Below are 24,443 nucleotides of genomic sequence, written 5' to 3'. Positions count from 1 at the left end.
GGAGGTTTGGGCCAGGAGGGGCCGCCCGGGCCATGGGGGGGGGGCAGGGCAGCGGGGAGGGATGAGGGGGCGGTGTTGGCACCTCCGGGTGGAGCTGGGGTGCCCCCTTCCCTTGGCATGTGGAGGCCAGCCCTCCCTCCCTGCCTTGGTATGAGTTGGTGCCCAGGCACCAGGAGGGTATTTCCTCTGACTTTTTCACCTCCCCCTCCCTCCTTGTCCCCCAGAGACTTGCATCATCACTTCCTAAATTATATCCCAGTGCCCTATTTGCTTTTAGGAAGCTGTTCACACGTCACCCATCTTTAAAAACCGAGCCCAGAGCCCAGGCTGGGGTAAAGTTATAAGAATGTGGAGGTCTCATCTTTATTTCAAACACATTTAAGGAGATGTGTAAAATTTCCTTGTCCAAAAAATAAAAGACAAAACCCAAAACCACCCAACTCAAGTCAGCCTGGCTTGGGAAAGTGAGAGCCAGTTTGCCCAATTGGCTCAAATTATTCTCTCCTTTTTTTTTTTTTTTTTTTAAATGATAAAAATATTCACATTGGCCAGCCTGCGTTATTACTTGACCATCCTATTAGGGCGAAAAACGATGAGGTGGGAAATTAACTTTTTCAGCTATGGTTACATTTTAAATTCTCCTTGTTAACATTTGGAGTTTCATGGATTACTCGCCCTCTTACCTAACAGGTGCCTCCACCCTACCTTATGACTCTGATTGTAGGGGAATTGGAAGACTTGGAAGGATTTTTGTGCTTGATCCCTTTCTTTATTTTCCAAAGATCTAGTATATTTCATAATACATAGAGGCAGTAAGGAAATGATTATTTCTGGTGAGAACATTTTGAGACCAGAAATAATGTATTTAAGTATTTTATTTTTGCTATCCCTTGCAGATTAAGTCTGGGATTTTTTGGAGTGCAAAGACAGATTAGAAAGTGGATCTGAATGTAGACTTTTGTGGAATTTGTAAAATTCAAAGGTTGGGACAAAGAAATAGATTCTCATTTGTCCTCTTTTTTGCCTTTATTAAAAATACCTGGTGGAAAGACGTTAGTCAAAAATAAGTTATGGTATTAGCAAAAGTTTTGAAGAAGTGAAAATATTTTAGGTTTTATAGTCTTCCTAATAATTGGGTTGTCAGCTAAGTGCTTTCATGGATAATCTAATTCCCACAGAGTCTTAGGAGGTAGAACCATTATCTTGCTATAGATGAAGAATTGAGGCTTTGAGAGGTGGAGAACTTGCCCCTTGTATGCAGGGAGTGTAGGGTGGTGCTGCTGAGCTCTTCAGAGTGCTGAGTACCATCACGTTTATGACATCAGTCTGTTGCTCTGGAAAAATCTGGTGTCACAAGCCTCTGATTGTAACTCATAAGAAGACATGTGGCTCAAAGAAACTAGCTGCCAATGGCAACTAATGCCCAGGATGTATCAGAGAGAGGCTTGTTTCCTGGCAACAAGTTTATGTCCTTGGGACCATTATCATGAGTAGCACCCTTATCAAAGGACTTATATCAAGACATAGAAACTAAGGAAATGGAATACCTTTTTAGTTTTAGGCAGCAGAGTTCTGAATAATGCCAAGAAAGTTTGATCACTGCAAGGAGGAATAGTTCAACTGGTATCATACTTGACCTATAAGCAATCAGCCAGGCCTGCTTTTTTGATACTTTCAGTCTGACCCTTTATAAAGGAACTGCAGTTTGCCTGATAGGAGTTGTGAGCACAAAACTAATATTTTTATGTTGAAAAGTGTTCTTTTTTAATGTGTAACATTTTAATCTTTTCTAAAGGAGTTTGTAGGTACCTGTGTAGTTGGCATTTTATACCAAAGTATAATGATATTGCTGCATAGTTTCATCATGACCGACTCTAACGTGTATTATTGTATGGGCCACATTCATACTATGTTCATTAAGTAACCTTGGATATATTCAACAAGTAATTGAGTGCCTCTGGTATAATGGTAAACAAGGGGGCACCAGCCCCATCCTCTGGGAGCAGAAGTAAAGAGACAGAATAAAGTGTGTTAGGATTGGTACAGGATGTAATGTCAGGACACTTACCCTAGTTGAGGTGGAGGTAGATGAAGGTAGCCTGGAAGAAATGACACCAGCCTAGGCCTGCGGGAAGGATAGGAGAGAATGGAAATAGAAGAGTTTCTTTCAGGTGGAGGGAATAGCACGGGTGAGATCCTGGATGTGCGAGAGAGCACTCCACATTTGAGGAACTAAAAGTTCATTGGAGTTGACTGGTAGATTGTGAAGGGCAATTTGCTAGAGATGAGGGTTAGATGGTGAGAGCAGTTGGTGATGCAGGGCTCTGTAGGTAATGGACTTTTATCTTGAGTTCACTCAGGAACTATTGAAGAACTTTGAATACATAGCGACATGATTTTCTTTAACATGAAAGATTAGATGATGTTGAGAGGAGCCTGTGTGTGTGTATGTGTATGAATGTGGCATTTTTATGTTCGTGGGGTATTACCAGAGGTACAGAAGTCTTATCAGGAGGAGTAATCCAGACTAGGGATGATTGGGGCCTGCACCTGTGTCGTAGTTAGGGTGAATGGAGAGAAGTAGAAAGCTGTGAAAGCCATTCAGGAGGTATCTTGTGCCTTTTCCTTTCATGAAAATGAAGATGAGTGTGTTATCTGAAAACTTCAGCCAGCATTGCATTCTGTGGAAGCCATATAGGTCTGTAAAGTCAGCTAGCCACGGCCCTTTGCAGAGGAGCCTCTCAGCAGAAGAGGTTCTGGCACCAGTAGACTAAGGGCAGCTCCTTTAGGATTGCTCTGTAGTTACTCAGGCTGCCAGACTTGCTGCCTGGCATTGTCTAGTCAGGACACTAGTCAGTGGGGCTTGGTTAAACAAGAGAGCTGTGATGTCTTTTTTGTGGGAATGCGGCAGTTAGAAAGTAGAATGACAAGAGGAGCATACAATGCAAATGTGTGAGTGCTTGGAATAAGGGAAGTTTCTACTTCTCTGGTTCGTGTTGTTTGTATGCGCGGAATTCAGTTACTGTTTTACAGACCATCTCTCCACCAGGAAATTTTGCTACCTTGCAGATTGTTGAAGATTTCCTTTATAAACGTTGAAAATTGTGTGGTGAATACAATGTTTTTAGAGTTAATGATCATAAACATTTGTTTCCCCTGGGGTATTTACTTAAAACTTTTAGTGAAATGTGAACATTTTCTGGGCTAATTTTTAGGCGTTCTTTAGTCCTGTGAAAAACATACTAGTTTGTAATAATCAAACCTGAAATGAAATGGTATTTTTTTTTTTAGTTGAAATACATACATACACAAAAGCCCTTTTAAATGATACAGGTGTGTTATTAGTTGACGTTGCATTTTAAATTGTGTAGACATTTGAAATGTATGCAAATGCATAGATTCTTTAAAGGTATTTTCAAAAGAACAGACTTAGAAATATTCTAAATTGAGAGGAAGAAGAAGGGTGCATGGGTGGCTCAGTTGGTTGTGTCCAACTCTTGATTTCATCTCAGGTCATGGTTCGTGGGTTTGAGCCCTGAGTCAGGCCCTGTGCTGACCGTGAAGAGCCAACTTGGGATTCTCCCTCTTTCTCCCTCTGCCCATACCCTGCTGATTCTGTCTTTCTCAAAATAAACTTTAAAAAAAGAGAGCAGGAGAAGACTAAGACACTAATGTTCTGAGTATATTATAGGACAAGAAAAAAAGATAAGATAAAATGGACTTACTTCAAATTTTACTTATTAAGTATAAAAATCAAGTACTGATAGTTTGCTTTTACAATTGGAGACAGTCTGTTGTAATGTAATATTATGGAAACTTTGGGAAGTACTATTTCTTTCATAAATAAGTTTAAAGTGTAGGTTGACATAAATGTTCAGTCTTGTACTTCGGGTATAATGGAACATTTAAATGTGGGATTTATTTGGTAAACTGTTCATTGTTTTTGATAAAAAAATAAGCTCTTTTTAATGAACCATGTCATAGAATAAATGTTACATGGATGAATTTTCTCTAGGGAAATAGATTTTATTAGTGTTTTATTTTTGTAATCTATTCTGTTGAAGCATTTTATTTCGCCAACTAGATCTATTAGATGATGACATATTTTAAATAAAAATGGGGTTAGGCAGAGATCAAGAGTAATCTCACAAACTATATTCCATTTCTGAAGAGGTTTCTAGTAGAAAGTTGATAGAACATAAAAAATGATTTTGTTTTATATCATTTCACTTTTGGGAATAGCAAGGTATGGACTAGTCAGTTTAATAATATCTATCTCTATTGTTACTGTACTTTCCCCTCTGATCCCATGCCTTGGGAATTGATGTAGAACCCTGTTTCTGTCACTTTGTGAGTCATCTGGCTCATGTGCTTGGTTCTAAACAGTGTGTGGCCCTTGGTTCTTCATTCTCAGTCTTCCAGTTAGAACATGTTGCCACACTTCAACCAGCTTAACCTGGGCTTTCAAGTTCATGTGAACACAGCATGAATTACTAGTTAATCAGTAGAATGATTTTTTCAGTGGTGTCACTAATTATCCCTTGATTATAAAATTCCCTTAAACGTTACCTTAAAAACAGAAAACCCCATTTGTGCGGTTTTACTTTGTATCTTTCAGTATTGTTTGCATCTGAACAATGTGATGGGATGTAATGAAGTATTCACTGTCCATAACATTTATTACTTTTTTAAAAAAATGCTTTATTTTTGAGAGAGAGAGAGACTGTGTGTGTGTGTGAGAGAGAGAGAGAGAGGAAGCGAGGGAGACACAGAATCTGAAGCAGGCCCCAGGCTTTGAGCTGGCTGTCAGCACAGAGCCCAACAAAGGGCTCGAACCCACAAACCGCGAGATCATGACCTGAGCCGAAGTTGGACGCTTAACCGACTGAGCCACACAGGCGTCCCCATACATTTATTACTTGCCCCATTTTCCTGATTATATTTGGGTATTCAGAAAACATGTAATTTGTCCCTTTGATGTGACAGAACACACGGAGGTTTTTTTTGTTTTTGTTTTTGTTTTTTTTTGTTTTGGTTAAAGAAAACATGGTCTTCATTTGCATTGGTTTAAGGCAATAGCTTTTTAAAGTTAGATCCAGTAAACATAAAGGACATACTGCTCTTTTGGTATCATCCTCTTCTCCCATTGACCCTTTTCCTAAAAAGGAGAATCTAGTAGTTTAAGTTGTACTAAAAAGTTCTGATTAAAATTTGTCTTAATCCTAAACAGCATTAAAGTTAACATTAGTTTTCACAGACTAACGTTTTCCTAGGTAGAAAAATCAAAGGGCTAAGGATCTTTTGAAATGAATAAAATCTTTCTAAAAAAATTTTTATTAATTTATTTTGAGGAGGAGAGGTGGGGAGAGAGAGGGGGAGAGAGAGAGAGAGGAGAGAAGGAGAGAATATCCTAAGTGGGCTTGCATTGTCAGCATAGAGCCCAATGTGGGATTCTATCTCACCAACGGAGATCATGACCTGTGCTGAAATCAAGAGTTGGACATTTAACCGACTGAGCCACCCATGTGTTCCTGAATGAGTTCTTATGAAAAACACTCAAGCGTATTTAGTATTGACTGAGGGCAGAGTACTAAGACAGTGAGAACTAATATGATTTGGATTTTTTTTAATCTCTTTTTTTTATGTTTATTTTTTAGAGAAACAGAGCATGAGCAGGGAAAGGGCAGAAAGAGGGGGAGACACAGAATTTGAAGCAGGCTCTAGTCTCTGAGCTGTCAGCACAGAGCCCCACGTGGGGCTTGAACTTAAGAACCATGAGGTCATGACCTGAGCTGAAGTCCAGGTCCTAACCAACTGAGCCACCTGGAGGCCCCTATGATTTGGATATTTATTAGATAGTAAAAATGGTTGTACGGGTACAAACTGACACAATGTTTTGGAATTCTACAATAATCATAGATAAAGATTTAGGTTAACAATTCTTTTTTTTTTTTTGAAGAAAGATAAGGTTTGGTATCTTAACAATGCCACATGTAGGAAGTGGGACTGGTCACAATCCAACACTTCTGTAATTTTAATGAGGCACTTGAAAAATCGTCGAGATTCAGACTTGTTGGGTAGTATCAGGCTTGTGGGACTGTGTGTATAGTTGGCAAAAAAGGAACTTAAGTCCAACTGGGTGGATGACACTAATATCACTCAGTTCTGCTAGGGGTTTTGAGAAACAGGCTGATCTTTTTCTGGGCTGGCTCCCTATGTAACAAAATTATATTGCTGAATGAGATATTTTAGATATAAAGAAGACATTTACTGTAGGTTATAAATGCAGAACAGGGGTTAAGCAACTTTATTTGAAGGTTTAAAAACCAGAATCTAAGAACAATTTCTAGAATTGTGCTGTACAATATGTAGCAGCTAGTTACATATAGCAGTTTAAATTAATACTAATTTAAATAAAATTACAATTTTAGTTCTTCAGTTACACTAGCTCAGTAGCTAGTGGCTACCCTACTGCGGATCAGATACAGAACACTTCAAACTCCCAGAAAGTTCTTTTGGACAGTGCTCCTCTCGAACATGGACCTGATAGACAGCCAGGATTTTCAAGCCTATTGTTTTTCCCTCCTCAGTTTTTTGAGCTATAATTGACATTCAAGCTTATTTTCTTGTGAGCTCTCCAGACCCCTGTTTTCTTGTCTTCTGAAAATGAGGGAATTGTCTAGTTTAGCTCTAAGTTGCTTCCTAGCTCTAACATTTTATTTCCATTGTGGGAAGCAGTGCTTTTGTTAATTCAGATTACTGGGAAGTGCTCCTTTGCTCAGTTTTGGGAATTAAAATGTCAGGACAAGTTAGTCCATAATTTGAACTTTTTTTTTTTTATGTTAGCTTTTGAGTCAATCATCTTTGCTCTTTTCTTAGCACTATTAAACTGGGAACCTCAGAGGCCTGTACAAGGAGGTGTTGGGCTAATAGTGAATCAATTTTTTTTTTCTCTTTAGTGAGGGACTTTTTGAAGGTATTCACCTTGGAGTGTGACTTTTGTGGAGGAATAATATTTGTTTTTACAAATGTAAATCTCATATGGCAGCTTTTGATATGTGATTGGGGATAAGTGCATTGGATTTTCTGGTAAATTCAAGTTCCTATATACAACAGAACGTGGAATGTATTGAAATATGCAGCAGCAGTGGGCAAAACCAGGCTAAGGGTACGAGATAAATGAAAATGCCTTGTCATCCATGAGGCCAGGGGACAGAGCTGCAAACAGTGCTGGACATCTGAAGTTGTGGCTGCAGCTATTAACTGGAGGAAGGAAGAATGCGGTAGGAAGAAGGTGCAGTACTAGCTACTAATTGCATCAATTCCTTCAACTGTACCAGATGTCCTGTATCATAGGCAGGTGTGATTAGGGCAGAAGAATGTCCTGGGAGAGGTCATCAATGGAGTTTGCTAGCACCCTGGCTGTGGGTGGTTGGTGGGTGGGAGGGTTGGGAGTAGACCACACCACAGCATTTTGTGTTTCTAATTTGCAGACAGGCTCTAGTTAGCTTCATTGCCGCCTCATTAATGACCTGGCAAAGAGTGAGGTTGGTGATGCACTTGGGACTTTTTGGGGAGTGCCTTTTCTCATTTCTTTCTACTAAAGTGGAATGGTGTAGACCAACAGTTGTTGAAGTCTTACCTGTTTCTTGGACTCTGACACATTGGTAAGTTGAAATGCCTTTATATAAAGTAATCACTCTGAGCCACACTTCTTGGAAGGAGAAGCATTCTGACCATTCAAAAGTATTGCAAATATTCTTCCCACAGTCAGGTTCTTGTGCCAGACATTTGATTTTCTCTTGAATGCTTTTGTTGGTAGAATTTCGGAACATACTGTGAGCTTTCTGTAGCTTATAGATCTAGGTAGAAGAGTGGGGGCAGGAATTTATAGAACACAGATTAGGTGGAGGGCTTTGCCGAGTGTATTTGTGTTTTCAGAGTTTGCCTATTTCATTCAGGTCATTGTTTTTCAATTTTCAGCCCTATCTAGGGTGCCGTATATGAATAGATGTGCTGGCAAGTTATAGCCTGAGAGAATTTTTTTTAAATGTAATTAGTGAGATAAAAAGTGAGTTGAATAATACAGTCATTCTTAAACTGGCCAGAAGTATATTAACTGGCAAAAAATAATAAAAGATAAACCAGAGGTGAGAGAAGGTGTGGTATATTTCATTTGTAAAAAACTTAACGTTCATTTATTTGTTTTTGAGAAAAAAAGATGGAAAGGAAGCAAGGGACAGGGAGGGAGACAGAATCTGTCAGTGCAGAGCCCAATGTGGGGCTCCAATCCACGTATGGTAAGATCATGATCCGAGCCCAGGTAGGATGCTTAACTGACTGAGCCACCCAGGTGCCCCAGGTGTGGTACATTTCAGTGTGAACTATTTCTAGTTTTATGATTTCTAGGTTTCTGTGCTTGGGGAGGCATGGGTGGTATTATTTGTTTTCTTCAGATGTGACTGAAATCCAGAAAACCAGGTTTTTCAAGTCTTTGGGTGTTTGCATATGAAACTTTGCACGTGTATATAAAGTCATCACGGTATCTGACTTTACATGGTTTTATGTAGTTTTTCTTTTAAAATAACACCAAGCTGTACTACTCACCTTTAAAAATAAGGGAATGTTCTTGATGTTGATCCACAGTTGCTTGGTTAGGGAAACTTTTGTTGATTGGGGGGGGCATGTTCATGTAATCTCTGAGGCCTGTATTCCCTGTTTTTGTGGGTAAGTCACTGTTAATTGGCTCTCCCTGTCATCCATGTCACCCCTCTTCCCTGCCCCCCACTGTCAGTGAGAGGTGCTCAAACCATGTATTTTTTTTGTAAGGCTAATATTTTTCTTCCATATATATTGGGTGACATCTAATTAAGGAACTGTTGCTGTGACTTAAGTAATATACAGTGTGGAGATTGTATGGTGTATATGTCTCTTTAGTTTATAATCTCAGTGTCACTATGGATTAATTTATATACTTACATTACTTCAGTGGAAGTATATGTCCCTACAGACTGCATTGTCTCACCCTTGGTTTTAAACTATTCAGTGATTTGGTATTCTAATCTTAGTTGAAAGCCCCCTGGGTTTACCTGAATAGTTTTCATTACTTACATGGTATGTTATTTTGGTTGGGGCTAGGATCTAGGGAGAATGGACTGTGTTTGTTTTGTGTTTAAAAGTCACTGGACAGATCTGTATCACAGTAGTTGGAGCAGGAAGGACACAGAAGGTGGTTAAGAAGACTGGAGTGTGAGGGGGACGATGATGGGGAAATGTGTTTGGAAATGGAGTGGTGGAAATTAGGAATGAAGATGCTCTGCGGTCACTTTTTTCTAGTCAAAATATGAGAGGTGGCCGCATCTGTAAAGGCTAGAGAAAGAAACTAATGTGAACAGGTGGTGGGTTGGGTTAAAGAAAACATGCTGTCTTCCCTTGAAGTGCAGGGTGTGAGTCCCCTGGGGTCTTGCAGGGACGTGCTAAAGATCATAGGATAAGAGATGTGGTGCAAATTCTGAGCTAAAGTTTAGTGGAAATGGCAGCAGCTTTTGGCAAATTGATGTTCCATCTGTTAGAACGTCATGGGCTCTTTCTTTTTCTAAGCTTAAAGACACCTTTTCAGCTGGTTAAAGGATAGTGCTTTATGGTGCCTCTTTGCAGCAGGCCGTGGAAGCTCCATCTACCTTCTCCATTCCTTTATTGATACCTTTATTGATATTGCCACAACCAACTCCATTCCTCGAGACTGATTATTCTCCCTTCTCACTCCCAAGCCTGATGGAGAGTTCAGCAAAGTTTCACCCATCTTTTCTTTCTGTTCACTAGCTTTTTTTTTTTTTTTTTTTACTTGCTGTTCTTGGAAAAACACCTCTTACCAGCACCTCTCTTTAAAGAGATTTTGCAGCTAGTACTGATGGGGGAGGTTATATTAAATGTTAAAGAATTTAATAGTAGTGCTGTCTGGGGAATAAGACCTTTCTCATTTGCTGAATGGCTAATGAAAGGTCCTCTCTTATCCAATCCAGGCTCTTCCAAGAGCATGCTGATCTGTTATCTCCAGAAAACCAACTGAGTTCAGCAGCTAGGCATGAGCTTTGGAATTAGAATCCTGAGCTTAAAGCCTGGCTTTGAAACTTTATGCTTGACTTTTGGTAGTTTACCTCTCTGCCTTTTTAACGTAAAAAAAAAAAAAAGGCTTTGAGTTGCTTTGAGGTTTAGTAAGCTCTAATGCCTGTCAAGCCCTTGGCACAGTGCCTGACTGTGGTAATTACATTTATTAAAGGCTAACTTCCCAGCCTTGAATGAAGGAACATTGGTGGTAGACTAATAGATGCAGAACTATCTTACTTACCTGAGTATTTGCATTAATGGCAGGCTCCAGATCAGTGCCACCTAGTTAGTTGATGAGGTTTCTGACCAGCCTTTGGCCACTTTGGCTATTTTCCAAGGCCAAACTCTTGTTCAGTAAGCATTTGTTGAGCAGTCTTACTGTGGGTCTTGCATGATTTACTGTGTTCTGGCTTCTGCCCTAAAAAATGCTTATAGTTTAGAAGGGGATGCAGACCAATAATAAACTGACCAAACACCATGAGAAAAGTGCTTTGGGGGATCATCACAAAGTGATGTGAGCATTGACAGGGCATCCTGTTGAGGCAGGGAGTGGAGGATGGCCAGGAGGGTTTCTCTGAGGAGATGGTGCTTAAGCTGGGTGTAAAAGACAGGAGGAACAGCTGTGCAAAGGCAGAGAGGAGTGAGAAAGCCTTCAGAATTCAGAGAATTGCAGATACGACTTGGTATTTTAGCTGCGGTGTATGTGAAACTGAGGAGATTAGCAGGAGCCATTTATGAACATAATTGATTGTCATGCAGTTGAGTTTAGATTTTATCCTGGAAGAGTTGGGACCATTTAAGGATTTTAAGGATGATGACAGATGATATTTATATTCCAGAAAATATCTGGCAGCAGTGTGGAGAATTGGAGGGCATAAGCATTGAAGCGGAGTCCACTTAAAGCATTTAAACCTTTTTGGGCCATGGATCTTTTTTTTACAATTTGATGAAGACCGTGGACCTCTTCTCAGAATAATACATAAAATAAAATACCTGTGATTATGAAAGAACCCAATTAGATCTAAATTGGGTCTATTTATCCACAGACTGTGGGGTCTGTGGACCCATGATAAAGCAACTCTGAGTGAATGCTCTAGTAGGAAGGCTAAGAATGAATGTAGGCTGAAATCTGAGTATTTTAGCCCATTCAGGGTATTATAACAAAATACCGCAGCCTGGATGTCTGATAACAACAAAATTTATTTCTCATAGTCCTGGAGGCTGGAAGTCCAAGATCAGAGCACTGGCAGATTCTGAGTCTGGGGAGAGTCCGCTTCCTCATTGATCCTCCTCTTCTCCCCATACCCTCATGTGGCAGAAGGGATAAGGGATCTCTCCAGCCTTTTTTATAAGGCCACTAATCCCATTCATAAGTGCAGCGCCCTCATAATCTAATCACCTCCTAAAAGCTTCTCCTCTGAACACCATCACATTGGGCGTTTGGATTCAATGTATGAATTTTGGGGACACACAGGCATTTCTGTCCATAGCACTGGGTCAGTGAGATCTGAAGAGAGGGCTTGAATGTAAGACAGATTGGATGGGGAATGGGAGGGTGGGAGAGGGAAGAGAAGCAGCAAGATTTCTGACATGTGCAACTGTGTGAAAGATGGTGTCAGTCACATGTGGTGGGTATATAGAACTACTACTTAGAAGCCAGCTAGGTTTTGAAAGGTTTTTGTGACTTCATTTATTCCAAAATCCAAAATGAAATACAGAAACCATGATTAATGCCATTTGTCAGTGATGTGCAGAGTTTTGTTTGGTAGAAAAAAGTTTATACTTTGAAATGTCTTTAAACATTTTTTTATTTTAAAATTTTATTTATTATTTATTAATGTTTTATTTCTGAGAGAGAGAGAGAGAGTGTGTGTGTGTGTGTGTGTGTGAGAGAGAGAGAGAGAGAGAGAGCGTGCACGAGCGCGTGAGCAAATGTGAGCTGGGGGAGGGGCAGAGAGAGCAGGAGACAGAATCCTGTGCAGGCTCCAAGCTGTCAGCACAGAGCCCAGTGTGTGGTTCGAACTCATGAACCGCAAGATCATGACCTGAGCTGAAGTCGGACGGTTAACCGACTGAGCCACCCAGGTGCCCCTATACTCTGGAATTTCTTAAGTTGAAGTAATTCTGTCTGGAAGATGAGTGGCTTGTGGGGAAGAGATGATTAGTTTTAGACAGACTGAACATATATTTTGGTGAATAGCATGTCCGTGTACTTTTATTAAACTTTTTTTTTTTTAAATGTTTTATTTATTTCTGGGAGAGAGAGAGAGAGAGAGAGAGACAGCGTGAGCAGGGGAGGGTCAGAGAAAGAGGGAGTCACAGACTGAAACAGGCTCCAGGCTCTGAGCTGGCAGTCAGCACAGAGCCCAACACGGGGCTCGAACCCAGGAACCGTGAGATCATGACCTAAGCGAAAGTCGGACGCTTAACCGACTAAGCCACCCAGGCGCCCCTAAACCTGTTTTTAATGTAAACTTTTTTATTGAAGTGTAAATGTAGTGAAAATGCATACATCTTAGGTATATAGTGAAGTGGATTTTCACAAAGTGAATATACCTATGTAACCAGAGTCTGTATCAAGAAATAGCATTCTCATTCCCCAAGAAGCCCAGGTTGTATCCTCCTCCAGTCACTACCTCCTCCCCTTCTGCTCAGGGTTAATCACTGTCCTGACTTCTAATGCCATAGATTACCTTAATTTTTTTTTCTTCTTAAATCTCTTTTTCTACTTAAAAAAATGTTTATTTATTTTGAGAGAGAGTGAGAGAGAATCCCAAGCAGTTCTGCGCTGTCAGTGCAGAGCCCAACGCGGGGCTCCATCTCACAAACTGTGAGATCATGACCTGTGCTGAAATCAGGAGGCCGACACTTAACCAACTGAGTCACCCAGGCACCACTTTCTTCCTACTTTTTAAAATTGAAGCATAAGTTAGTTTACTGCACTCATTTCAAATGATTTTGATGAATTAAAAAAATGTTCTTTNCACGCCCGGCCCCCCCCCCCCCAAAGAAATGTTCTTTAGAGCAATTTTAGATTTATAGCAAAATTGAGCATGAGGTACGAAGAGTTCCCCTGTATCCTGTCAGTCTCCTTTAATTATCAGCATCCCCCCACGAGAGTAGTGTTTTTAATTGTCCATGAACCCTCACTGACACATCATTGTTATTCAGAAGTCCATAGTTTCTATTAGGGTTCACTCCTGTGCGTTCTGTGGATTTTGACAAGTGTATGAAGACATGTATTTCTCATTATAATATCATACAGAATGGTTTCACTGTTCTAAAAATTTTCTGTGCTTTGCCTGTTCATATTGCCACTCCTGAGCAATTACTGATATTTTTACTACCTTCCTAGTTTTATCTTTTCCAGAATGTCATATGGTTGGAGTTTAACGGTATATAACCGTTTCAGATTGGCTTCTTTCACTTAGTAATGTGCATTTAAGTTTACTCCATGTCTTTTCATGGCTTGATAGCTCATTTCTCTTTAGCACTAAATGATATCCCATTATTTGGATGTGTCACAGTTTATTTATTCACCCACTAAAGGCCATCTTGATTGCTTCCAAGCTTTGGCAATTATGAATAAAGCTGCCCTAAACATTCATGTTCAGGCTTTTGTGTGGACATAGTTGTCATCTTGGTACATACCAAAGAATGTGATGGCTGGATTATGATAAGAGTGTGTTTAGTTTTGTAAGAAACTGCCAAACTGTTTTCCAAAGTGATTGAACCATTTTGCATTCCCACCAAGAGCAGTGAATGAGTGTTTCTGTTGCTCCACATGCTTACCAGCATTTGGTGTTGTCAGTGTTTTGCATTTTGTCTCCCCCCCCTTTTTTTTTTTTTTTATGAGAGAGAAGAGAGAGAGAGTGCATGTCCATCGGGGAGCCTGACATGGGGTATGACCTAGATCATGACTGGAGCCAAAACCAGGAGTCAGATGCTTAACTGATTGAACCACCCAGGCACCCTGAATTGTGGCCATTCTAATAGATGTGTGATGGTGTCTTATTTTAATTCGCAATTCCCTAATATTAATGTGATATTGAGTATTGGGGTGATTATTTGCCATCTTACATCTTCTTTGGTGAGGTATCTGTTCAGGTCTTCTGCCTTTTTTTTTTTTTTTTATTGGGTTTGTTTTCTGGTTGTGTTTTAAGAGTTCTTTGTGTATATTGGATAGCAATCCTCTGATTATTAGGTAGGTCTTTTGGAAAAATTTTCTCCTAGTCTTTGACTTGTATTCTTATTCTCTTAAGTTTGGTGATTGTTACGTACAGCTTGATGATTGTTTATATATATATATATACACACACGAGTATATAACCACAACCTACTCTTATTGACAAATAGTGCATTTCCAGTATCTCAGCGGGAGTCTCTCGTTCCCTTCCTTAGGTGGTTCCCCCAACCTTTTCTGACCTTTGTCACCGTAGGTTAGTTTTGCCTGTTTTTGAATTTTATGTAATGGGAATTATATAGTATTTCTCTTTTATGTATGACTTTTTTCCCTCAGCATTATTACTATGAGATTCATCTACATTTGTGTAGAAAAGTAATGATTTTTCATTGGTTTGTGGTATTCTTTTATATGATAGCCTAATTTATCCATTCCACTTTTTGAGTTAGGGGGTATTATGAATAAATGGGGCTATGAACATTTTTGCATGTGTCTTTTGGTGGACATAAGCACTCATTTCTCTTTGGGTATATATATATCCAGAAGAAGAATTATTGGAGTATAAAGTGTATGTATATGATTAGATTTAGTAGATATTGCCAGCTTTCTAGAGCATTTTTATCAATTTACACTCCCACCACCAGTATAAAGAGTTCTGTTTATTTCACATCTTTGTCAGTACTTGGTACTGTGTCTTTCATTTTACTTGGGTGTAGGGTTATTACCTTGTGGTTTTTAATGCATTACCTTGACAATTAATGAAATTGAGCAACTTTCTTTGTTGGTGAGTTGGCTAAACTTCATTGTTGAGGCGTTTATTCAAACCATTTACTTATTTTTCTCTTGTCTGTTTTTTTAAATTCATTTTTAGGAATTCTTTATTCTGGATACAAGTCCTTTTTCAGATAGCATGTACATTTTCTTGTATAGTTTTGTAAAATCTTTTAATTTTTTTTAAATTACAAAAGGAATCCATTCATGTAACAGAAAATTCAAACAGAAATGGGTATACAGCATTTATCTATTTGTATACAGGTATATTTCCTTCTGCACCATACCCAGAGTTCTACTTTTTAGTGACAATCATAGCTAAGTTTCTTGAGTATCCTTCCAGAAGTTTCCTGTTCATATACCACATTTTCCTTTTTTCTAACACAAGTAGTAGTACATTACACCTTATTTTGTACCTTGCTTATTTTTTTTTAACTTAACTGTATTTTAGAGTTCATTTCCAGTTACCATATACATTTCTACCTTCTTTTAAATGGCATCTCAGTATTCTAGTAGGTGCATATACTAAAATTTAACCAGGTTTTCTAGTCAATGCTTGATGGTGATTGTCCTTATTACTATGCTACAAAAAATGGTATAGGGTATGTTGAATTGTAGGACTTACAGACCATCTAAAAGAGAAGTAACTTATGTGTCTGAAGTTTAGGAGGGAAGGTGAGCCATGGCTATACCATTTAGGGTGACATGGGTGTATAGGTCATAACTGAAGCCAGTGGAATAGCAGGATCACACAGAAAGTGCTGTTAGACCAGTGGTTCCCTCTGGAGTAGAGATGGAGTTGTCAGAATCACTTTGGTAACCTTTTCTAAAAAACATTACTGCTGCTTCCCCCAGCTCAAATTCAGTGTATCCAAGGTGGGATCTGAACAATTCTTGCCTTTCTTCTTCTGTCCCTTGGCTACTGCTCCTGTGTGTAACTTTCCATTTAAGATCCAGTTGTATAGAGATGGAACCTTGATAAACACAAGTAGAATAAGAGGAGTTTGAGATGGAGATGGATGGAGAGATAGAAATCAGGTGAGTGTAGGGTCACCAAAGCCAAACGGGATAGTTCAGTGAAGAAGAGGTGATAGGGTCATGCTGCAAAAAGTGGTCAGGCAAGGTGATGATTGGGACTTCTCTGCTGCTTAAAATAGTGAATTTCAATAATGCTTTTTAGACATGTGCATCTCAGCAATGTTCTGGCTCAGCATAGTACCAAGATACCTTTTGTGAAAAATTGCCATAATTACATCCCATATGTACCAGAAATTAACAACTTCTGTTAATGATCCAAGAATTCAATAATCAGGAATTAAGAAACTTTTCTGGAATCTGTTTATAATTTTGGTTTCTGTTGATTATTTTCCTGTAATAAATTACTTAAGATTTTATGTTAGGTTTAAAAACAAAACTTGAACTACCAATTTAAGTTTAAAGAAGTACTTATAATCTCTAAGTTCTGGTGGAGAAGATTGCGTTCACCTCATCTGTCTTGATATTTTACTTAGTTTTATAGATTTAATCCTCTTGTGTAAGCTTCTGTTTTTCTATGAAGAAGTCCCTTTTATTTAGTCCAGACTTTCATCCTTGTAAATATTCACATATCTTTTCTAAATTTTTTTCCAACTGAGTGTGATGTCTTTTTGAAGTACGTCTGTGTCACTGAAAAGACACTAAATATTCTTCCTCATTTCCTCTCTCTTTTCTTCAAGGGGGTATAGGTTAGGGTGCGGTAGAATGGAACCAATCACATGGGAGGTGATGAAATCTATTTCTTAAAAGTTAGGCCCAATATATATTTAGGAAAAAATCAGTTGAGGTATGAAGATTGAGGGGGGTAAACTTCTTGGCTGATACTGATTTATACCATTTCATTCATGGTTATGGGTTGTATATATCAGTATTAACATAAGAAAGGATATATTAGTCCACAGATAGTGTGCTTGAGAAGTAAGGTCAAATTTTACCTTTTTCAGATATTACGAAAATATTATTTTGCTGCCTGTTATTTTCTGCAGAGTCTTTAGTTTATTTAGCTATATGACTACTGTATTATGACTTTAAGGAATTTTAAGCATTTGAACATTTAAACTGTGATCTAACTGTGTTGGATCATTTGAATTCATAGATGAATTCTTATTAATATGCAATTGTGCATACCATTGTGTTAATGGTAAATATTTTAATGTTAAATATGTGTTAATGATAAATATACACAAAGATACATTTTAAATTTGTTTAAAATTATATCTGTTCATTTAATAGTCTTAAGTATACTGGCAGCTTGCTGTTGATTCATTTTAGAATATCCCATGTCAGGAGGGTGAGTTTGATGCTGTTTTGACACCTTGGTGTTTTACAACATGGAGACACATAGGATGCCCCTGGGCTGCAATATGGGCAGTGGCTGAATCAGCGAACAAGGACAGCTTGCTGTATTTTAACCCAGAAAGATTAGAAAGTTGGTGCTTGAGCTCCTGGCTCAGAAATAGATTCATCTTTGAAATGCTACTGCTACTGCTATTTGTTTTAGCTGAAACCTTGGGATTGAACATTTTTGGACATGGTCTTAACTATTATTGAGTAGAGAAAGTAAGTTTCAATTGTTTTGTTCCTCATCAATTTTGTTTTTAATTGAGACACAGCTCACACACCATAAAATTCATTATTTTAAAGTGTAAAATTTAGTGATTTTTAGTATACTCACAAAGTTGTGCAACGATTGCTGCTATCTGTAGTCTATTAACATTTTGCTTTATTTGCTTTCTATCCCTCTATCCATCTATTAATCCATTTGATTTTTTTTATTTTCCAACTAAATTATGGACCTCAGTACTTCACCTTCAAACACTTTGACATGCATATTATTAACTAGAGTTTAACATTTCTTTTTTATTTTGAAGTACAATATTCATACAGTGAAAAACAAATCTTAAGTATACTAACATGAGTTTTGACAAATGCATATGTCTGTGTAACCCAAATCTCTATTAGGATGTATACATATTTTAGCTGTACTATACCATATTATATGTTGCTCAGACTTCAGAAAGCCCCCTCATGTCCCTCCCCAGTCAGTCTGTCCTCCCAACCCCCCTTTCTCTTTCCCTCCTTAGGCAGTCACTGTTTTAATTTTTTTTCTCCACTGTGGGTTAGCTTTGCCTGTTTTTCAAGTCATGTAAATGGAATCATATGGTATATACTCTCTTTTCTAAAGGGTCTTTGGCTCGGTGTAGTGTTTTTGATATTGGTCAGTGTCATATGTACTAGTTTGTTCCTTTTTATTATTGCATATCTTTAAATAGTATTCCATTATGTGACTGCCACCATTTTGTCTGTCTATTCTGTTTATAGACACCCTAATTTGCTTTTTAAATAATAGCACAAAAATCAATTACCAGCAAACATGACATCAGGAAATAGACTAGAATAAATTGTAGTTTTCTTAAAAAAACTTTATATTCCAGCTTTGCCTTTTCTGGTTCTCTTGATTTGATTTTTGGTTTGGTTTTGGAGATGCCCTGGCCACAACGGCACCCCAGTTCTAAACCATTTCATCCATTATGAATTGATATCTACTAGGCGATGATTTTAAAAATCTTAGTGCATTTAGGTCACTGTGCCCTATTAAGGTGATTAATTATTATTGTTTTAAAAGCTGAATGTGCTTGTCTTTACTTGTGATCCAGTTTTATAAAATCCCACCCTTCTTGAAGCCAAAGGCAGTACTAAGAACTAATATGAGAGTTTTGTTTTGGAAACTATGTGGCCTGCTGTATTCCTGTTCAGAGACCAGTGTTAGCTTAATGACTTGACGTTTGAGCTTGCTTTTGCAATTAATCAGCATTTTCCAATGTGAAAATATTCCTTAGTATCATTGGTAAATCAGATAACTGTCTCATGTTCCTTTAACATTTCCAGACCTCTTAATTTTCCTATTATCAGTGATTGGAATATACTAAAAGTTAAAAGATGTCTAACTAATGCTTAATATAATAAGATTATTTTAAAAAATATTTTTATTTATTTTTAAGAGAGAGAGAGAGAGAGACAGAGACAGAGCATGAGTAAGGGAGGGGCAGCGAGAGGGGGAGACATAATCCGAAGCAGGCTTCAGGCCCTGAGCCCGACATGGGGCTTGAACCCACAAACTGTGAGATTATGACCTGAGCTGAAGTCCGAGGCTTAACCAGCTGAGCCACCCAGGTGCCCCAGTAAGATTATTTCTTAACTTTGCATGTATTATATTGCTTTAAAAATAACTTCCTCTTCTTCATCTCCTGCCTTTCAAGTTGCTGTCTATTATTAATATCTTCAGCCTGTGACACAAATGGTGATCCTTTGGCCATTTTTCACTAATCTGTTTTATGTGTTATTTCTGAATTTACTAACTTGTACTTCTTTTTTTCTATGTTTATCTAGTTTTATATCAGTTCATTTTGTATCTGTATTTTCCTATGAGGGATGGAAGCAAAATTGGAGTATTAGGGTTTAGTAAAGAGAAAAACTTGAGTCTAAGATTATAGGACTCTAATAAATGATGTCTTGTAATAAGCTTTGATAGTTAGTTAAACTTGCTGAACACTCAAGTTTCTGTCCTTTTAGGAAATCTGCTGATAAACAGGGTTGGGAAGGGCTCTTGGAAGTGCTTATAGATAACAGTGAGTGATACATGGCGGAAAAACCTAAACAAAACCCTGTGATAATTTCAAAACCTTGTAGTTTTCCATGTGGTGATTTCCTTTCCACTTTGGTGCTTTACTTGATGTTAATTACCAGAAGCGGAACAAAGTATTCTGAATTTTATCTTTTCTTTATCTGTCTCCTGATGGAATTTCTTAGGAGGAAGGAATTGGTCTAGAGAGAAGTTAGAGATACGGATAGTTTATGAAAACTTAAAGTTATTCAAGGAGGGAATTATTTTCTCTCTTTTCTGCCCTGCATCCTTGTGATTTGCTTTGCTTCCACTCTGTTTCATATACATACCATCATCTCGCCAGTTTTCTTGGGGTTGGGAGTGTGGCAGAGTCCCTGAGAACGAAAACCTTGGGAAATGGTTTGCAAAGAAGCCTTGCACAGAATTGCTGGAGGTGTGGAGGGAAGTTCTGAAACTGTTTTCCTCTTCCCTAGTACTCTTCAAAGCTTGAAAGAAGGAAGTCAGAGCAGTTTCACAGTCCTCCACACTTGTTGGGCACTGCGCTAACTGGAGTGCCCTGCTCTGCAGCATGTGGCTAGTGGGATGGGGAGATACAAGGTGGAGGGAGCATAAGCTGGACTCATTTTTTGTTTTTTGAGAGAGTGAATGAGAGAGAATGTGTGGCCATGAGAGCGTGTGGGGAAGGGGGTGTGGGGGTGAAGAGAGAGAATCTTTTTTTTTTTTAAATTTTTTTTTTTAATGTTTTATTTATTTCTAGGAGAGAGAGAGACAGCATGAGCAGGGGAGGGTCAGAGAGAGAGGGAGACACAGAATTGGAAACAGGCTCCAGGCTCTGAGCTGGCAGTCAGCACAGAGCCCGACGTGGGGCTTGAACCCACGAACCGTGAGATCATGACCTAAGCGAAAGTTGGATGCTCAACCGACTAAGCCACCCAGGCGCCCTGAGAGAATCTTAAGCAGATTCCACACCCAATGCAGAGCCCAGTGATGCGGAGCTGGTCTCGGCTCCTCATGGGGGTTGATCTCACGACCCTGAGATCGTGACCTGAATCAAAATCAAGAGTTGGGTGCTTAACCACTGAGCCACACAGGCGCCCCTACTCATTGTTAAAAATAGGTGCCCATTTAGGAGCCGATACCATCCTTCATTCTCTGAAAACATAGCCAAGAGTGGCATATGCTATCATTATTTCTTTAAGTAAATTTTTTTTTTAATTTGTGAGAGAGAGGGAGAGAGAGCATATGTGAGTGGGAGAGGGGCAGAGAGGGAGGGGGACAGAGGATCTGAAGTGGGCTCTGCACTGACAGCACAGAGCCCGATGTGGGGCTTGAACTCATGAACCTGAGCTGAAGTCAGATGCTTAACTGACTGAGTCACACAGGCGCCTTTAACATTAAAACAATGTTTTTAAATTTATTTTTGAGTGAGAGAGGCAGGGAGGGGAGGAGCAGAGAGAGAGAGAGGAAGGCAGAGAATCTGAAGCAGGCTCTGCGCTGACAGCTTATAACCCAGGGCAGGGCTTGAACTCATGAAACGTGAGATCATGGCCTGAGCTGAAGTTGCACGGTTAACCAACTGAGCCACCCAGGCACTCCTGCTATCACTCTTAATGTACCAAAAAGACAGTTAAAAGTTGTTAGGGGTTCAGTGGTTTGCTTTTTTTCCAAAGGAAGTATCTTTAAAAAATTTTCAAAGTATTACATGCTTATTTAAAGTGATTCAGAATTGTATAAAGCATTAAGTTGTCTGTTCTTTTCCTCCTTCACAAATACTACTTTCCAGAGATGATTGCTACTTGGTATGTAACCATCCAGACCAAAGCAGTTTCTTTGGTGTAAAGAATAAATGCATCACTTTGGTATACTTAAGGAGTTTTATTTTTATAGCCTTCCCTGATGAAACGTGACTGACTTATTTTTTGGCAGTTTGCGTCTCTTAGGAGGAATTAGGACACTGTAGTCTTCATTTTAAATGCTCTGAGCTAGTTGACAGCATATTCTATTCCCCCAAATTGTAACTCCTGAGTTTATTTCCTTTTATGTTTTGGCTGTTGGTGTGTTTAAAGTCCTGAAAGCTGGAACTGTGATCTGGTGGCTGTGCTAGTTACCTGTTGCTTCTTAACAAATTATTCCAAATCTCAGAGTTGTAAAAACAACTTAGTATCATTTCTCACAGTTAGTTGATAAGCTCAGCTGGAAACTGGCATAGTATATTCTGCCATGTCTACTGGTCAAAGCAGTTACAGAACCTGCCCAGATTCAAGGGGAGGGAAATTGGACTCATCTGTCAACAAGAGGAGTAGCAGTTTGGGGCCACTTTTAATCTTCCACTGTGGTGTGGTGGCAGTCTTGGGAGGGAAAGGTAACTGAATTACAAAATACCCTTCTTATCATTCATTATTATTACTATTTTTTAAAAGAAATTTTCTTCTGGGTTAAAATTTATCATGCCCAGGCAGAGTTCCAAGGTAAACATATTTTGTTATTATTGGCCAAGGGGTCAACATGAATAAAATTTGGATATGGAAGAGTTTTTTAAGACATAGACAAAAAAATAAACTCTAGAACAATGACAGATTTCCTAGTCTTCTTCCTCCCAAGGAAGCATAAATAGCTTATTCTTATAAGAACTAACTTGTTACATACATTGCTTTTTCGTACTGAGAATTGTGATAATTTGCAGAATTTAAGAAATTGGGTTTTGAAGCAGGTTGATGAATTGCATGTGTCATCAAAAAAAGTGGGAGTATGTCAGTCTCCACACTCCCTGAGAGACTTGCTAGGCCAGACTTGTCCCTTCCTCTTAACACAGTCCCCTCTGAACATATCCTTTTAGATAATGTCAGTTAAGTACTTTGGGAAATGATGAAATGGGTTGAAACCAACATGGTTCATAATTTTCCTAATTCTTTAGCTTAAAATGGGCCCCTGCTTGTCCTTTAAGTTGGATACTTTTCAGAGGTTTAAAGACTAACCGTTGAACGTTTTCTTTTCCTGGTTAAATTGTAAAAGTGAAACTCCCCTTTTGGGAATTTTAGAACATGAACCGCCCTGCATTCTGGGGTGTGTGGAATGTTCTCTCACCTTTTGCTGTTCCCTGCCTCATCGTTTGTCTCCCATCACATACCCAGACCCTTATTAAATAAATGACTGAATTTTTTTTCTGATTCCACAGTACATTCATGTTGGTTGTCAGTTGCTTCTCTTTAAGTACTGACTGTGTGTACACACATTNACACACACACAGAATCCGAAGCAGGCTCCAGGCTCTGAGCTAACAGCACAGAGCCTGATGCAGGGCTCGATCTCGTGAACCACGAGATCATGACCTTAGCTGGAGTGGGACACTTAACTGACTGAGCCACCCAGGCGCCTCTATCTCAGTCATCTTTATTTATTCCACAGTGCCTCACTTTATGCTTGGTTAAATTATTTATTTTTTAAAGTGTATTTATTTATTTTGAGTGAGACAGGGCGTGCGCACCAGTAGTGAAGGGGCCAAGAGACAGAATCCTGAGCAGGCTCTGCACTGTCAGCCTGACGCAGGGCTTAAACACACGAACCTTGAGATCATGACCTGCGTCAAAACTACTGAGCCACCCAGGCGCCCCTAGGCTTTGCTTAAATTAAATGTGTTGAGTGGAATATACTCCTGGGTGCACAGTATTCCACTAAACCCAAGGCTTAGCGGAAACTAATGGGTGTTATTCAAAAGTGGAAAATTATAATGTGAAGAAGGCTTATCATACACCTAATAATGGCAACTGATGTATCTGTAGCACTGTATACTACACAGATTCCTTCACTTAAGTTTAGTTGTAAACTTCTGACTACTCTTGGAAGATTGCAGGTATTTCCTCTCCTTAACAGATGAGTAAAAGACTCTGGAACGTGCTCAAACTTACTCACCTAGAAAGAGGTAGAGCTGGAACTTCAAATCTAGTATGTAAGGGTCTGAGGCAATCCTGTAATTTATATTTGTGGTTTTTGTTCAGGTAGATAGATTTTGCTTTAAAAGGAAACAATGTCTGAAGATATAAAATGTATTGAAAGATGGTTATTGAATTCTTGACTTTACTATAAGAATTTCTTTACTATTTCTAGTAGTACATACATTAACCAGAGATTTAATTTGAAACGTCTTGATTTATATCATCCATTGGCAATATATTGGATATGAAAGTTCCTTTATATATTTTTTAATATTTTGAAACTTAAAAAAATAGCTTGTGTATTTTCTTATGCAAGTTAACAAATGCTAGTAAAATCTCACTAGTTAGCTTCATACCAGACAGTATTCTGTTAGGCAATCAGAATACTGTAGACACACAGAAAATGATTTGAGTGACTGTTTTCTTAATTTTCTGTAGTATAATACATAATTAGTACCATTCTGGATGCATAGGAGAGAAGTCAATCACTCTGTTTCATACAAAGGATGCTGTAGGGAATAGCTCTGTGAATTTATGCCCAGAACCAAATCTAGCCAAAGAAGTTATGACCTTTTTTTTTTTTAAATAAGAATGGTTTTTTGATTCTAAATCGTTGAAAAAACCATTTCTGTGAAAATCTATGAAATTCAAATTTCAGCGTCCTCAAATAGTTTCATTGCAGTGCAGCTACCCTCCTTCATTTACTTAACTGTTGACAGCGGCTTTGGAGCTCTAGTGGCAGAATTGGGTAGTTGTGACAGACCACATGGTCTGAAAAGCCTGAACTATT

At 38.7% G+C, this 24,443-nt stretch overlaps 1 protein-coding gene across 1 annotated transcript in view; it reads left to right on the top strand.

The window, feature by feature from the left end:
• ZFAND3 (zinc finger AN1-type containing 3) overlaps positions 1-24,443 on the top strand; it is a 318,409-nt gene that overhangs the window by 603 nt on the left and 293,363 nt on the right. The window lies entirely within an intron of this gene.

Source organism: Crocuta crocuta, unplaced genomic scaffold (assembly GCF_008692635.1).
Source record: "Crocuta crocuta isolate KB4526 unplaced genomic scaffold, BGI_CrCroc_1.0 scaffold132, whole genome shotgun sequence".
NCBI lineage: Eukaryota > Metazoa > Chordata > Mammalia > Carnivora > Hyaenidae > Crocuta > Crocuta crocuta.
Note: the sequence above shows the minus strand (reverse complement) of the source record. Positions and strands in the feature narration are given on the sequence as shown.